The sequence below is a fragment of the Antechinus flavipes genome, chromosome 1, assembly GCF_016432865.1.
Source record: "Antechinus flavipes isolate AdamAnt ecotype Samford, QLD, Australia chromosome 1, AdamAnt_v2, whole genome shotgun sequence".
In the NCBI taxonomy this organism is placed as follows: domain Eukaryota; kingdom Metazoa; phylum Chordata; class Mammalia; order Dasyuromorphia; family Dasyuridae; genus Antechinus; species Antechinus flavipes.
Window position 1 is genome coordinate 354,226,955 of NC_067398.1, and position 17,930 is coordinate 354,244,884.

The window sequence follows — 17,930 nt, forward strand, 5'->3', positions numbered from 1 at the left end:
TGCAGTTGTTCATTGAATTAATTTTACTGGATTAACAGCGATACAGTTGAAATAGAGGGCCAGCAAAAATTTTGACTGTTGAAGGACTATGATGGTCAGAATGACTTGCAGAAGTTATACCTTAAGAGTTTGAGTTTAGTATTTACTAGTTGTTTTTCTTTGAAAAATAACAACAAAAGCTAAATCCCTCCCCTCACAAAAACCTTCCAACAAATCAAATAATCTATTTTTTAAACTCCTTTACCACTCAATCTTTTTTTTTTGTAAACCCCCAGATAACCTATTAATCACCAATCGTATACATTAAATCTTTTACAAAATTTTAAGAGTTACTGAGTCACTCACATTTACACAGTACCTTACAATGTACAAATCAACCCTAATTCCAAAGAAGATGGTGTAAGAATTATTATGCCCATTCTACAATTTAGGAGATAAAGGTTAAATGACTTATCTGAGGTCATACTCAAGCTAGTAAATAGAGACAACTTCACTACTGCCAACTTTTTTGGGCTGGGACTGAAGTCAGGAAGATCTGATTTCATATCCAACCTCAGACACTTACAAGATATGTGACCATGGGTAATTATTTAACCTCTGACTTCCTCAGCCAAAGTCTCCATCCAGAGCCATCCACTCATCTGGCCACTGGACCCAGATGGCTCTCGGGGAAAGTGAGGCAGGTGATCTTGCACAGTCTTTCCTCATTTAAATACAGTTCATGTGCATGTCATAGCATCACCTCTCTTATGTCATGGTCCTCTTCAGGAATGAAGGACAAAAAATAACAGCAACAACTATGGACAAGTTATTTAACCTCTGACTGCTTCAGTTTCTTCATATATAAGACAGGGATAATAATAACACTTACCTCCAGAGTTTTTGTGAAGATCAAATGAGTAATAATTGTCAAGTATTTAGTACAGTACCTGGCACATAGTAAGTGCTACATAAAAGGTAGTTATATTACTAGGATTTGTTTCTAGATATCCTTGTTTTGCAGAACTCTTTCTACTATTCTAGACTACTGTTTGAATAAATTAATTCAGCTACATTTTTTTTCTATAAATGATTTTATGTAGATCGCTCATGTACTGCTCCTCATATCAAAATTAAATTCTGAATATGGATTCTGTTCTGGTTTGAAAAGTGATTAGTGTATAGTGTCATGTTGAAATACATGGGAGCCACCTGACAGTGGCTGCTGAAGGTCCAACCCAGAATGGATCTCCTCTTGTGAGAGGATGATACAAGAAGACTGAGAGGCAGTTGCTGTTCTCTGACCTCTCTGACTGAGAGGTCTTTGCGTTGTCTGACCTCTCTCCTCTTCCCTCTGCCTCCAATTTATCTCATTCCCATTCTGCAACACCTGTGTCAGCAAAGGCTGCCTTGCAACTCCTTCAGATGTTGTGATTTACAGCTATGAAGGTTCTCAGAGAATTGACCTGTCCCTTAACAGTGCCATGAGAAATAATAGTAGATTTGGATTCAGAAGGCCCATGTACAAATTCTAGCTTCACTTTCTACTACTAATGTGACCTTGAGTCTCAGCTTCCTCATCAGTAAAATTAGTAGAGTTTGATTAGATGAACTCTTAGTTCTCTTTCAATTTGGAAGAATATATTTGGAAATATATTCATCATGTATTTATTGAGCACTTATTGAGTACAAGATAATTTTTTCAAACACTGGGTATAAAAAGAGATGTAGACAGCACAGACTTTGACTGAAAGGAATTGACAAAATTGGGAGGAGGTATAATGGGCACATATACAAGGCAGAATGGTAAATTCTATGAGAATGTTATTGTTGTTAAGTTGTTTTCAGGTATTTACAACCTTTTGTGGTCCCATTTGGAGTTTTCAGAGACAGTGATAGGGCTTACCATTCCCTTCTCCAAGTCATTTTACAAAAGAGGTAACTGAGGCAGACAAAGTTAAGTGAATTCAGAGTGGCACAGGTAGTAAATGTCTGAGGCCAGATTTGAACTCAGATTTTCCTGACTCCAGGCTCAGAACTCTATTTGCTGGGCCATCATGGTCCTCCTCTATAAGAATAGTTTAATCAAAAAGTATTCTGAGAGTGCTGAAGGTTAGAAAATCATTTTGAGTTAAAAGGAACAGTATGTATGGAATTCTACCTGGAGAAAATGGCATTTGAGCAAGGTGCTCAAAGACGGGTAGGATTTCAACAGGTAAATATAGCAGGAAGGGCATTGTAAATGGTAGAACAACATATTCAGGAAAGCAAGAAAGTACAAGGGATTTTCTGGAAGAGGACAGAAAGTATTCCAGATTGATTGGAGCATATCAAATATCACAAAATAATAGAAGAAAACACTAGAAAGTGGTATTTTAAGAAGATTAATTTAGTAATGGTATCTATGCAAGATGTAATTGGAGCCTAGACTGGAGGCAGGGATACAAGATAAGAAGTTATTGTTCAATTCCAAGTGTAAGTAGAGCTGTACCTATGGTAGGGTGATTGGGTCTTTTCCTCAGTGCACTGAAATATAGGATTGCTAATAGTACTCACATGCCTTGAGTAGCATATTAGCAACTGAGTTTAAAATCTAGTTAAAATAGAAAACTCCCAAACTTCTTCCCTAGGTGCACTGCTCTCTAATACAAGAATGACCTATTTATTATCCACCTTGTTCTTGGATTGGTTTGCCTAGAATTGGCTTTATAATTTTCTGGGATCCCTATCTTCCTGGATATAGCCTGGAGTCTTATCCCCACGACTAAATTTGCCTTAAAATGTGGTTCCAAGGGAGGGTTTCATGTTGTTTGTCTAAGTCCATTTTAAGACTTGATATGGGTTTGAAAACCTATATTACTGAATATGAAGTAGTAAGGATTTGTACTAGAGTAATGGACAAGGGAATAGAAGAAAAAAATAGGATAAATGCTGGATACATTGAGTAAGAAGAAATGGCAGGGCTTGGTGACTGGCTTGTGGGAGATAGAGGCAGGCACTTTGGGAGATGCATCTTTTGGGGAAATACATTTTCAGATGACTAGGTTTGGTGCATTGCAGTAGCTACCACATTGCTGCAGTAAAGCCCTAAAACAGTCCCCTAGTGGCCTGAAGAAGTTAATGTGCCTCTCTAAATTATCCAACTTATTGCTAGGAAGTAATTTAGACATAAGGGAATTGAGCTTAACAGGTCTACGTTTTACTAAGGGCATACTTCCAAGTTAATGAGGCTTGGTTTCTTATGAGTTGCATACAAAGAAGGGATATTCTGGATATGGGTCATGCTGGGCACAAAAGAAAGCAGCAAGTCTGTCCTGGAAATTGGCCAAGTTATTATCAGTTATTCATGACATTAAAGTCCCTGTTTCTACCTTTCAGTTCAAAAGGGTGACCCTCTCTGCCAGCTTCAGAATGTTCTGTGAAACTGTCTCCTGAAATCTCTTCTCTCTTCTAATCTTAACACTTTGGTGCTACCTTGACCTCTCTATTGCTTGTGGTGGTAATTGTTGATTATTATATATGTTAAATTTTTTCCATTATGAACTTGTAATGAATGAGGATCTAGAAAACTCCCGGGGAAAGGGAGGGTAGAGAGAATTCATTATGAATCATCTAAGAAAGCTTAGAAGAAATATAGAGAGGTGATTATTTGACTCATGTTCATTCATTGGAATGAACCTCAGAACCTATTTCTCATCTCATCCCTTCCAGTAAATGAAGAGTTAGTGTTATCCTAGAAACAATAATTTAATGGAAGATCAAGAGGTGCATGTGAGAGGGAGTTTGAGGTTTGTGTGGGAAACTTTGAAGAAGAAGAGAAGCCTATTGGGCAGGGTTTTGGGGGCCCCAGTATCTTCATCTGAAAATGGAAAAAGAAAGTTATTATTTTTTTTATATCACTATGTGGAGTTGATGACAGGAAATCACTTTAAAAACTTTAAATTATGACATGCTGATCTAGAGCTAAAAACTTAGATTGCAACCTCTACAGAACTACTCTCACATAAGCTGTTCCATTGTTTTAGAATGCTTGTTTGAAAGGTTGGCAATGAAAACATCTTTGAGGAGTTGTTTTTATGGAAGGCTTGTAACAGGAAAATCAGTTTCTTCTTAAGGAAATCTTATACAATAGTTCAGATATTTCTTAGATATCTCCTTGGATACTGATACCTGATTTCTATATCTTTGTTCTTGCTATTATATTTATATAGATTCCAAAAATTTCCTTACCTGGCCATGGAACATTATCAACCTCAGGTTTTGGAATCCCAATGGCAGTGGTTATTATATCTGTAAGGTTCTGGTTGGTTTTCTGGAGGTCTCTCACCTTTGGTAGAGCATAAGCTCTGGGACTGAGACAGACTTCAAGATAGAGACTGTCTTGGTGGTTCTCCTGCTTCCTCCACAGAAACCAAGACACATTCCAGAGGACCTACAGAAAGCTAGCCAAGCCCCAGGCAAAAAGACAAAGATGGGAGATGGAATGAATGTCTCTCAAGCTGTAAGAGCTTGAGCTCCTGCCAAGCCTTCTCCCTGGCTGAGTTTATCCCAGTTTACATGCTCTATTATAATTAGATCATTTACAGTATACTTAGTATAAACCAACCATTACATCACTAGGGAACCATTATTTGTTGTAAGATTAAATCAATCATACTGAACTAGAGAACTTAACATGCTAAATTAGATAACCATTGTATTATCAATTCCACTGAGTTAACACCTTGTAAGAATCCTTGCTTCAAGTAGAGAGTTCTGTTACATCTCCCACTTTCTTTTGTTTTAGAACATGGGTTGTCATGCCCTCTCTGACTTCTCAAGAAGGTGAGAACCCTAAAAAGGAGGTGATAACACCCCTCCTGACTTCTCAGAAAAGGGATGAAAACACCATAAAAGGAAGTGATGATGTCCTACCTGATTTCTCAGGAAGGGAGATGAAAACACCAAAGGGAAATGGGGAATGAAACCAGATTTTGTTAGTGAGTTTCTGAAGGGTCTGACTTGATTCAGGTATACATAAATCCATCAACATGGGAGGTATTACATAAGCACATAGTAACATAGGCTAGTAGTGATGTAACAAACAACCTGAATCAACATGAAGAATTATATATGTCCATAGGTCCTAGAAATGGTCCAAAATCAATCTGTTGTACATTACTTCATGTGTCAGGGAATCCAATAATTCCTGAAAGTTTTGAAGTCCTGCAATAGTCTCATCGTGTGTCAGGGAATCCAATGATTCCTGCAGATTTTGAAGTTCTACAAAACTTTTATCAAAAATTTTTTTATCTCAGGGAATCCAATGATTTCTGTGGGTTTTAAACTCCTACAACAGTCTCTATATCAGCCATGCTCTTTCAGTGTCAGATGTTTCTTAGGTCTTCTCCTCTGTTTAGAGGTTTTTTCTCTTTTTCTGTCTCTCTCCCATGGACAAGGTGAATACAGCTCATTGGCACCCATCTGATTCTTGTTCCATCTGTAGAGATACAAGCAAACCCTCTCCCCCAAGGAGTTAACCTATCTGGTCCCTTCCATTCACCACTTTCTGGATCTCTCCTCATCACCTGGCAATTACATTGGAGCTACTTACACTGCACACTGCCTTTCTGTTGGGTAAAAAAGCCTGTATTATCCCCAAATGTAATTCCTTTTCCCCATCTGATTGCTTTTCAGCTGACTGATCACATTAGAGACCTGAACTTCTAAAGACTCTCTGGGTGTAACCTGGTCTGCTATCATGCCCCACCTGTTTTTTTGTTTGAGGTCTTAGAGCTGGGCCCCACCTCTCATTTTCCTGGGTCAAGCTACATTCTGAGGCCCAATGGGAAGCCCTTATTGCATTCTGGATGTAGAGTTTTGAGTCTTGTTCTTCCACTCTGTCTTCTCACTCTATCTCTACGCCAACACTGAGCTTTCAGATGCCCTACTTTACCACATTGAAAGCATTGATGAGTGTCTCTGGAAGTCCCTTGCCAAGAAGGACTCTGTCTTCCCATGTTCTGCATCATAGCCTGGGTATAAAAGGTATTTGTGCCCACTGTGGCACAACATCTTATGATCTCCTCTAAAGGAGCATCCTTGTATTGACCCCATATAATTATTCTACAAACCTCATTAGCATTTTCTCTAGCAAGTTGTCTTATCATAATTTTTCTTGCTTCATTTTCACCAATAGTTCATATAACAGCTATCTGTAGATGTCCCATGAAATCAGCAAAGGGTTCCTTAGGACCTTGCTCTATTTTCATGAAGGCTTTTTCCTCTATCTTGTTTTCCTGGAGAGAGCCCCATGCTTTGATTGCAGCAGCAGCAATTTGCTCATATGCTATCAAAGGGTAATTAATCTGTGCTAAAATGTCTGCATACTGACCTTTACCTGCTAGTTGCTTGAAGGTGACTGGTATTTTAACTCCAGTTTGCTTATTTCCTTGGTCTTGTATTCTACAGAGTACACTGTACTCCGAAAGCCACAAGATGTTTTGTCCAGGTTCTAAATATGTCCTTGATATAGATTTCCAGTCACTAGGGGTTAAAATTTCCTAAGTCAAATTCTCTAGTAAGAGAATCTTCTACATAAGATGATGTAGCCCCATAAAAAGTGCAACCCTTTTTTTTTCCAGATCAAAAGGAGTGTATCTTCTCCTTTTTTGACCTGAAGAGTCAAACTCTTGAATAACAGTGTATGCATTTATTTTAAAATCATATATATCCTGTCCTTTTTTAGCTTTAACTAGTGCTTTTTAAAATCTTGTCATAGGCTGTTTTATAGATGATGCTGATTGTGTCACTGCCCTTCCCCCTCCTCCTTCTCCCTCCATCCATGAAGGGTTAATTGAGGGGGTAGGTCAGGGAATGGGGAATGCCTTAATGGTTCCTGCTGTGAAGCACCACATTCCTTAATTTCATTAGCTTTGTACTTAATTCCATTATCTAATTCTTTATGCTTTTTAGCTTCTATATTAGTACCTTCTTGCTCCTGCTCTTTCTTCTTTTTCCTTATTCTATAACTTATGTAATTCCTTAAAGCCAATTGCATTGTTATGTGTATAGAATGTTTCTTTAGAAATTGAATTAGGACTATTATCATTGAAATATTCAATTAATTGCTCTCCTACTAGTTTCCACTTGTCTTCTAATACTCCTTCCTTAGAAAACCAAGGAGATGAGTACTGTAATGTTTCTAAAAGTCCAATGATCTGTTCCCAAATTACAATCAAACCTTGTTTTTTTTTTTGTTGTTTTTTTTTTTGTTTGTTTTTTTTAAATCAATTTAACTATATACTCTATACATTTTCCTTGAGGTGGAGAAGGCTCCTTTCTAAACATTTGTCCCTTTTCAGCTGAAACACAAGTTTAGCCCTTAACAAAGTTTCCTTCTTGTTTGTTTTTGCACTCACCACAATTTCTAGGTCACAGATGTAGGTCCTTAGCCCCACATTTGGACGTCAAAATGTAGTATTCTGGTTGGTTTTCTGGAAGTCTTTGGACCAGCCTTCTTTTCAGCTGAGTAATCACCACAAGAATAGCTAGGGATGAGGTCCACATTCTTTATTATCTCCTTCAAAGTCTTGTCTCTTTGCCTGGGGCTTGGCTAGGTTTCTGTAGGTCCTCTGGAATGTGTCTTGGTTTCTGTGGAGGAAGCAGGAGGACCACCAAGACAGTCTCTGTCTTGAAGTCTGTCTCAGTCCCAGAGCTTATGCTCCACCAAAGATGGGAGATGGAATGAATGTCTCTCCTTGGCTCTGAGAGCTTGAGCTCTGGCCTCCAGTCCTCTGTCTTCCCCGAGTCTGACCCTGACTGAGTTTGTCCCAGTTTATATGCTCTGTTATAATTAGATCATTTACAATATACTGAGTATAAACCAATCATTATATCACTAGGGAACCATTATTTATTGTAAGATTGAATCAATCATACTGAATTTGAGAACTATTAATCACAATGCTAAACTAGATAACCATTGTATTCTCAATTCCACTTAGATAACACCTTGTAAGAATCTCTGTTTCAAGTACAGAGTTCTGGCCCATAACAATAATCCAAAAATGTGAAAATGTTCTGTACATTGTAAATTGTTTATACATGTGTATCAAGAATTATAGGGCCACTCATATTACCTTGTAGCTTTCCTCTCATTTTGATGTTTGATTCTTTTCCATTTCCTGAGCTCTAGAACAATCCAGTTATATGTTTAGATATTTACTTATTAATTAAATTAAAAGCTCTTTGTACTAATGAATCAGTTGGCTTGAATCCTCACTCCAATTCATGAAATAGTTTTTATTGTATAAACTGGAGAAATTTCCTTTCCCATTAGTATCATATCATCATTATTCCTTATTATCTTCATCCTCATCCTCATAGGTCTGATTAAACACTTTAAGGTTTATAAAGAATTTTTTATATTATCTCAGATTGTTTCTATATATGAAATCCTTTAATAAATATTAAAGTCACTCAATATATAAGTTATTAACTAATGAACTCAATAATGAAATGGAAATACTAGTTAACTATTTACAATATTTTGACTCTGTACATGATCACAGTCAAAGTCATCTCAAATCCTCACTATAAAAGGACATGTTTTCAGGAAATAAAAGTTCAATGATGCTTATTAAAGTCTCTTGAAAGTCTCCTTCATATTTTTCTTCAGGATAAGCAATAGATTAAAAATTTCAGAAAGTTAGTTATATTTGTTCTTTTATTTCTCTTTTCTTTAGCCTATGCGTCATGGCCATCTCTACAAAATTTCACTGTAAATTGCCAATTCCTGATAGACTCTTTGCAGAATTTTGTTGAAAATTAAATTCCATTAAAAATGAAAATTTAAAAGTAAAGTGATTACTTATCTTCTTTCTCTGTATTCTTCATAGATTTCTTATACATTCTCAAAGATCCAAACTAAGCTATATAGACTGTTCTAATTATTAGGAAAACCACCTACATAGTACTTCCAAAATGCCAGCCCAAACTTCAATATTCCATTTGGATTTTAAAGGTATAGTAACTGTATGTTTATAAAATGATCCTAGTGAAACAGCAATCACATATTTAAAGAGTAATGTTCATTTCAAAAAACTCACAGCGACATTTCTGTTGAGTAAACATTTCTCCTAGTCCTTACTAAGGATAGCCTCTCTACTTGTGCAAGTAATCCTATTTCATCCCTTCTCCTTCAACATATTGTCCCCTCTTTGATCCATGCTTTACCATTTTATTTCAATCTCTTTCTGTCTAGTGGCTTATTCCTTACTACCTACAAACATCTCCATGTCTCCCTCATCCTGAAAAAACAAACAAACAAACCCTCACTTGATCTTTCCAGCTCTGTTAACCTTTGTCCCCTTTGTGGTTAATTTTTTTTTATATAACCATCTATAACTGACACCTCCATTTTCTCTCTTAACTCTTTACAATCTGTCTTCTTACTTCACTGTTCCATCAAAATTGCTCTAAAATTCTTAATGTTTCTTGATTGGAAAATGCAATAGCCTTTGCTTCTTGTTTATTTTCTTCAACATCTCTGTTATTTTCTTCAACATCTCTGCAGCCTTTGACACCTTTGATCACTCTCTCTGCCTTGATATTCTCTGTTCTTTAGGTTTTTTGGACATCACTCTCTCCTGGTTCTCTTTCTACCTGTTCAATAACTCATTCTATGTCTCTCGAAGGATCTTCATCCCTTTAACTCTAGACATCCTACAAGGTTTTTTTCCTGTCCTGTTTTTTTCTTTTGTTTTTTTTTTTTTTGCTGAGGAAATTAGAGTTAACCCAGGGTCACACAGCTAGGAAATGTTAAGTGTCTGTTTCCAGATTTGAACACAGGTGCTCCTGAGTTCAGGGCTGTGCCACTCAGCTGCCCTTTTTTTTTTTTTCCTCTTCTCCCTCTATACTACTTTTCAATTTAAATCAACAAGTATTTATTAAACATCTACTTTATGTCAGGTACTATACTAAATACTGGGGATTACTCTCAAAGGATAATCTCTGCCCTCAAGAAACTTTCATTCTAATAAGAGAACAAAACATACTGAAAAGCAGAGAATGAGATGGGGGGAGAGGAGGGAAGGTGGAGTAACTGGTGAAAACAAATATTATCTTTCTGGAATCCAAATTAAACAGAGATTCTGATGGAAAGTGGAGAGATGGCTGGATATCTGTCCTCTATAAAGGAAAGATTTGGATATGCTCTAGCCTCCTATCAAAGAAAAAAGAAAGCTAAAGAACTTAATTTCTGGAATGACCTCCACTCTTGAAGTCAAATGTTCAAATGCTGAGAAATCAAGAAGGATGAGAAGAATTGAATGAGAATGTCTACTGGATTTTTGAATAAAGCAACAATTACTGATATTGAAGAGAGTGGTCAGTCTAGGCATATTCTAAGTAGTTGGGATGTACTCACAGAAAGTGAGAAACCAGAGATAAAAGCTTCTTCTCAGAGTGTAATGATGAAATGGGGAAAAAAGATATGTGAGAGAATGGAATGAACATTTGAAGTATTTTTTAAAGATGAAGAAGATCTATGCATGTATGAAGACTTCAGGGAAAATTATACATACAAATACACATACATGCATGAATAAATATGTGTCTATTTATATATCCATCTCTATCATCTATCTCTCTATCCATTTCCTCTCTTTATCTCTCTCTCCTCTTCTAGCCATCATCTATCTGTCTTTCTGTTTGCCTGTTTGCCTGCCTGCCTGCCTGCCTGCCTGCCTGTCTCTCTATCTATCTGTCTATCTAAACTTCTAGTTCTTTTGATGAAGGTCAAATATGCTGAATTCCTCAATATTTTGGAATGACTGGCTGAATTAGAAAAAAAAAAAGGGGGGGGGGAAGAACTAAAATTCCAAGCAAGAAAGAAATGAGAGATGATCTACTACAACCTTCTTTTTTATAGATAAGGAAACTGAGAGTTCAGTAAAAGTAAATCATTTGTGCAGATTATGTAGGGAGTAAACAACAAAAGCAGGATTTGAACCAAGATCATGGGCTATTCTATTCAGTATTTTTCCCTAATGCATCAGATTTTTTCATGGAATAATGATTTCTCCCTCAATAGAACAGAAATCAGGGACATTATTTTCTCTAAGAATAAAGCCATTATCTGGTATAATATAATGCTTAAAAGGTGTTTTTTGACTGACTAGCCAACTTCCCAAAATTTCTGAAGCTAGGCTAGAGGTTAAGTGATTAATTCACATATAATTTTCTTGTTTATTTTCTTCAACATCTCTGTTATTTTCTTCAACATCTCTGCAGCCTTTGACACCTTTGATCACTCTCTCTGCCTTGATATTCTCTGTTCTTTAGGTTTTTTGGACATCACTCTCTCCTGGTTCTCTTTCTACCTGTTCAATAACTCATTCTATGTCTCTCGAAGGATCTTCATCCCCTTTAACTCTAGACATCCTACAAGGTTTTTTTCCTGTCCTGTTTTTTTCTTTTGTTTTTTTTTTTTTTGCTGAGGAAATTGGAGTTAACCCAGGGTCACACAGCTAGGAAATGTTAAGTGTCTGTTTCCAGATTTGAACACAGGTGCTCCTGAGTTCAGGGCTGTGCCACTCAGCTACCTTTTTTTTTTTTTTCCTCTTCTCCCTCTATACTACTTTTCAATTTAAATCAACAAGTATTTATTAAACATCTAGTTTATGTCAGGTACTATACTAAATACTGGGGATTACTCTCAAAGGATAATCTCTGCCCTCAAGAAACTTTCATTCTAATAAGAGAACAAAACATACTGAAAAGCAGAGAATGAGATGGGGGGAGAGGCGGGAAGGTGGAGTAACTGGTGAAAACAAATATTATCTTTCTGGAATCCAAATTAAACAGAGATTCTGATGGAAAGTGGAGAGATGGCTGGATATCTGTCCTCTATAAAGGAAAGATTTGGATATGCTCTAGCCTCCTATCAAAGAAAAAAGAAAGCTAAAGAACTTAATTTCTGGAATGACCTCCACTCTTGAAGTCAAATGTTCAAATGCTGAGAAATCAAGAAGGATGAGAAGAATTGAATGAGAATGTCTACTGGATTTTTGAATAAAGCAACAATTACTGATATTGAAGAGAGTGGTCAGTCTAGGCATATTCTAAGTAGTTGGGATGTACTCACAGAAAGTGAGAAACCAGAGATAAAAGCTTCTTCTCAGAGTGTAATGATGAAATGGGGAAAAAAGATATGTGAGAGAATGGAATGAACATTTGAAGTATTTTTTAAAGATGAAGAAGATCTATGCATGTATGAAGACTTCAGGGAAAATTATACATACAAATACACATACATGCATGAATAAATATGTGTCTATTTATATATCCATCTCTATCATCTATCTCTCTATCCATTTCCTCTCTTTATCTCTCTCTCCTCTTCTAGCCATCATCTATCTGTCTTTCTGTTTGCCTGTTTGCCTGCCTGCCTGCCTGCCTGCCTGCCTGTCTCTCTATCTATCTGTCTATCTAAACTTCTAGTTCTTTTGATGAAGGTCAAATATGCTGAATTCCTCAATATTTTGGAATGACTGGCTGAATTAGAAAAAAAAAGGGGGGGGGGGGAAGAACTAAAATTCCAAGCAAGAAAGAAATGAGAGATGATCTACTACAACCTTCTTTTTTATAGATAAGGAAACTGAGAGTTCAGTAAAAGTAAATCATTTGTGCAGATTATGTAGGGAGTAAACAACAAAAGCAGGATTTGAACCAAGATCATGGGCTATTCTATTCAGTATTTTTCCCTAATGCATCAGATTTTTTCATGGAATAATGATTTCTCCCTCAATAGAACAGAAATCAGGGACATTATTTTCTCTAAGAATAAAGCCATTATCTGGTATAATATAATGCTTAAAAGGTGTTTTTTGACTGACTAGCCAACTTCCCAAAATTTCTGAAGCTAGGCTAGAGGTTAAGTGATTAATTCACATATAATTTTATTGTTTAGATATAGCTGTGAGGCAGTGAGTAGATCTGAGTTCAAATCTGGCCTCAGACACTTATTAATTCTTTGACCCTGGATAAGTCTGTGACCTCTCTCAGACTCAGTTTCCTCATCTGTAAAATGAGAATAATATTAGTATCTACCTCTCAGGTTGCTCTGAGGATCAAATGAGAAAATAATTTTTAAAGTGCTTAGCACAAAGTCTGGCACATAGTAGGCTCTATTCCCCGCTTTTCTTTGCTTTCCTTCCTAGGATGTATATTCAACAGGAATATATGAAATCATATGTTATATGCAAATAACTAAGCAGAATGATATAGCTGTGGTCATTAAATTTAAAGGCAAGATTTGCCCAAGCTAACTATTTTTAGGGAATTGAGAGTTTCCTCTATTAAACTCCATTACTCCCTTTCCTTCTCTAGCTGGCTTTTTGATCTTTTTCAGGAGCTATAACTAAGGTAAGGCAAAAGGAGCTTTTCTAAACACACCAAAATTTAGAGGATTCTAAAAGCACGTTGCTAAGCACACTACAAATAACTGAGTTTAAGATCTAATAAGGGAGAACAATTAACTTAGGAGGCTATCAGAAGGCATACCTTCCTTCCCCCTCTTTTTCTTCCACATAGTCTCATCCCAATTAAGTTTCTCCCTGATTTGCAGCCGCCCTGCTGCTACTCTTAGTTCTTTTATTGTCCTAACAGAATAGTGTCCTAGGTTTTCTCCCCCATAGGACCTCTCATAGCATCTTTCTCCCTTCCTGAAAATTTACCTTAAAAAACTGTTGTCAGACTATATTTCTTCCTGCTAAACCTAGCCATATTCTGTAAAGGTTACAAAATTTCTAATTAAAGCGAGGGGGAAAAAAGCAATGAACCCTGGTCCATACCTAGAACTAGAAATAAAAAAAGAAATTATCCACAAAAATCGAATTACTTGTCCTGATTTGCCTTCCTTCAAATCCTTGTGCTTATTGCACATTCCCTTCCCATTATTTCCTTTTCCACCTACTTTTCCCACATACCACCCCATCCCAACACACACACTTTCCAGATGAGGAAACTAAATTAGAGAGATTGAGCCCAGCCCAAGGTCACGGAGTGAATCAATAGAGAGAAATCACCCGATATGTCAGGGAAAAAACGTCAATATTGGTATGATCAATGGTGATTTATCATAGCCCTGTCTTGATGCTGACATTTGGCCTCATGATTAGCATATTTGCATGCAAAGCATTCTAGACCTATTTTCTACCAAGTTTTAACTAAATTCTTGCTGATGTCCACCTCTCCTTAATTATAGAACAAATGCACAAAAACAAGCCGATAAAAGTCTGTGTTTTTTTCCTCCCTTAGCAGGCTTTTTTCTTCAACAAGCAACATTACAAGACTGCCTCTACCCAGAATGCATCTCTTAAGATACATGTTTTTTTTAGTGAAAGAAATCTGATACTAAAGGATTTGTGAATTTGAAAGAATTTGCAGATGAGACTCACATTTGAGCCTCGTTGTCACTGTTTATCATTTTTCAAAGGTGAAAGTCCCCAGCAAAAATACCATAATCTTCCAGCTCAGCCTCTGTAGTATTCTTGCTGCTAATAGGAAGTGGATTTGAAGGCTTAGAATTTACCTGAGCACCAATTAAAATGTACCAGAAGGCAAATGCAACTTTTATCCAGATTCTTGCATCATTTTAGACTCTTTCTTGAACTGTGGCCAATTTTTCCTCTGTTCAGTATGACTGAGTTCTTTCTAAAAACATGGAACATAAGTCCATTATCATCTTTTTTAATTAGATGGAAGAAACAGCCAGGTGGTACTGTAAATAGAGCCCTGGACCCAGAGTAAGGAAATCCAGAGCTCATCTGGACTCAAACATTTCCAAGCTATGTAAATCTGAGCAAGTCACTTAACCTCTATCTGTTTTAGTTTCCTCATCTGAAAAATGGGAATAATAATAAAATCTACTTATCTGAGTTATTTGTGAGAATAAAACTCAGATAAGTAGATTTTATTATCAGGGTTATTAAGACTGCAAAGTCCTAAGGCACTACAAAAATACTATTAGAATTATCATCCATCTGAAAAGATTGTTTTTTTGTTTGTTTGTTTGTTTGTTTTTGTTTTGTTTTGTTTTGGGTTTTTTTGGCTATCTTTTTCTTAGTTCAAAGGGTTGCTAGATTAGATAAACTCATTCCTACTGCTGCCCTTCTCTGCAAAGGGGAACAACAGTAAACAATAGGTAATACCTTAGAGGAAAAGAAACTACCTCTTAAATTCAAATATTGCAACTATTTTTTGCCTTTAAGAATTTCATTAAAAGCCTTGTGTTGATTAAAGTTTATATATAATAGTTATGGAAATATATTTAAGCCCTTCTCTAGTATTTTAAAAGTCTTGGTGCAGTTGGAATGCTCTGCAGTAAAAAAAAAAAAAAATGTTTCTTTCTAAAGCCTTTCTCTTTGTATACTTCTGGGAATTATCTCTTGGAAAGACTAAGTCTTGAGGACAAAAAGACTTTTTATTTTTAAAGTAATGGACTAATGGTGGTAGCTAAACTGAACTTTTGACTAGATAAGATCATTGCCTTACCCACACAACAGAAGTGATTGGAGCTAGGACCACTCCTCTCCAAGGAGAAAGGATTAATAAATCAATAGGAAGAGAGATTTAACTCTTAGAGGAAGGGTAGTGATTTGGTTCTTTGGAATATTTGGAAGACCTAGACTTGTCTTTAAATATATATTTTTTAATTTGATTCTTATAAAATTTACCTGAAATTTGCTTGGATCAGTTTAGATTGGAGAGCTCTGAAGATTTTGTTGGTGTGGACAACTCTTTTGCTCTAAACTAGTAATGGCATGGATGTGGATTGCTATTAAATTAAATTAAGACAATTTTTTTTCCTGGTGGACTGAAGCTTAAACATAGAGTATGAGCATGAATATTTTTATTTAACATAGCTTAATTTATATAATATAATTCATATACATTATTTTATTTGAATCTCATAACAATCCTGTGAGGTATGATAAGAGCTGATATTTGGTACAAACTTCAAAGTTTGGAAGCATTATTTTATTGTGTGTGTGTGTGTGTGTGTGTGTGTGTGTGTGTGTGTGTGTGTGTGTATTAAGAGGCAGAGGGTAGATTTTGAATCCACATTATTTTATTCTGAGTCTAATATCTTGTTCTTTTCACCAACTCCCTCTTAAACATAATATTAATTCTATTTTCAGGATGAAGATAATGAGGTTTAGATAGCATAGGTAACTTGCCCAAGATTACTTAATTGATTTCCAGAAGTCAAATCTGATCTAGTTCCAATTGTGGTCTTCCTGTCACATACCAAGCTTACCTTTCATTTTTTGTTCAGCTAGTCTTCATAACAGAATGTCAAATCCCAATAGTTATATATGCCAGTATAAATTACCTCTTTTGAGACTGTCTGGCTGAATAACAACATTAATGTTTCCCCTTAAATATAGTGATGTCAAGTGTTATAGATGAAATATATTTAGCTGAATATCCCTCTTTTCCTCTTACATTCAGTGCTATAAAGTATTTAATGGAAGTACAGGTAACTTGCTGAGTATCCTACACTTTAATTAGTCTATCTAACCCCAATCTTTCTCCCAAGTTATTGTTCCACTGACAATTGAAAAATCTTCAAATTGAATGTCATAGGGGCAGGAAAAGAAATAAATATTTACATAGTGTCTACTATAAGGCAGAAACTTTGCTGTGTTTTGTTTGTTTGATTGTTTTATAAATATTATCCTCATTTGAACTTCACAACAACTCTGCAAGATATTTACTATTATCCTCATTTCACAGTCGATATTTGCCTGGAGGCAAATAGGTTAAATGACTTGTCCAGGGTCATATAAGCTAGCATTGCAATGTTAACATCTGTAACATAAACCTCACAGACCCCCTTGTCTGAAGAATCTAATATACAGCCAACTATCAGAAAACAAAACATCCCACATTTATGGTTTCTAATATTCCTTTAATTGTCCTTCTAGAAAGTGGGCTCTAGAGAGGAGTAAAGAAAGAAAGAAAAAGAGAAAGAGATAGAGCTGATGAAATTGTACGAAAGGCATGAAAGTGGCAATTTTGTTACTAGCAAAAGAAACTATGGATTAGCTTTCAAGAAATTTGATGCTACCACTTTTTTACAAGACTCACTGCTTGGATGTTTTAATAAACTACAAAACTTGGAAACAGAAGCTAAAGCTGCAAGATTCTATGGGTAAGAACTTGAGCAAGTGACAAAATATAAGTAACATACTGACCTTGGTCACTGGACTGCCTCCAATTTGTTTTCCCTTTTCTTTTTCCTTTATTTCCTAATTTTTTTTATTCCATAAAGGTAATTGGGACTTCTTGACCTTTTTTGTTGATCTCGGAAAAGGTTGCACAATTTTGTTCAAGGGCTCTTTGGACTGAGAAAAGCAGTATTACATTTTATTGGTCTGTCGTGGGAGGAGTTATCAGCAGTGGCCTGGGATTCTTAACACATTAAAATATTTAATGGAAGTAAGTATATTTTATTGAAAATCATGGGAAAATCCCTTTAGACATTGGATATAGTACTGTAGCCAGTCATTCTGCTGGCTGTCTACTTCTTGACTCCAAAGTTAAAGGATAATTTATGTTGTCTGTCTGAGTGAACAGAAATTTAAAAAAATATCAAATATGGTAAATCAAGAGGGGTATGTGGGGATGGAGATGGGGTGGAGAAAGCTATCAACGTTGCTTAAGTGGATAAATAATCTGTTTATTATTTACTATAAATGAAACACATTGTACCATGTGCCATTTCTTCAAAGGCATTATCCTGAGAAATAAATTACTTCCCCATGGGAGGTGAATTAACTCTGCAATTTTAGTGTATTAAATGATGTCTTAGCAGAGTTGACTCATCCCCCATGGGATATTAGTGGGATTTGAAGGACAAGTCTATTCTTGGTAGGATCATTCTAATTGCATAAGTTTTTCAA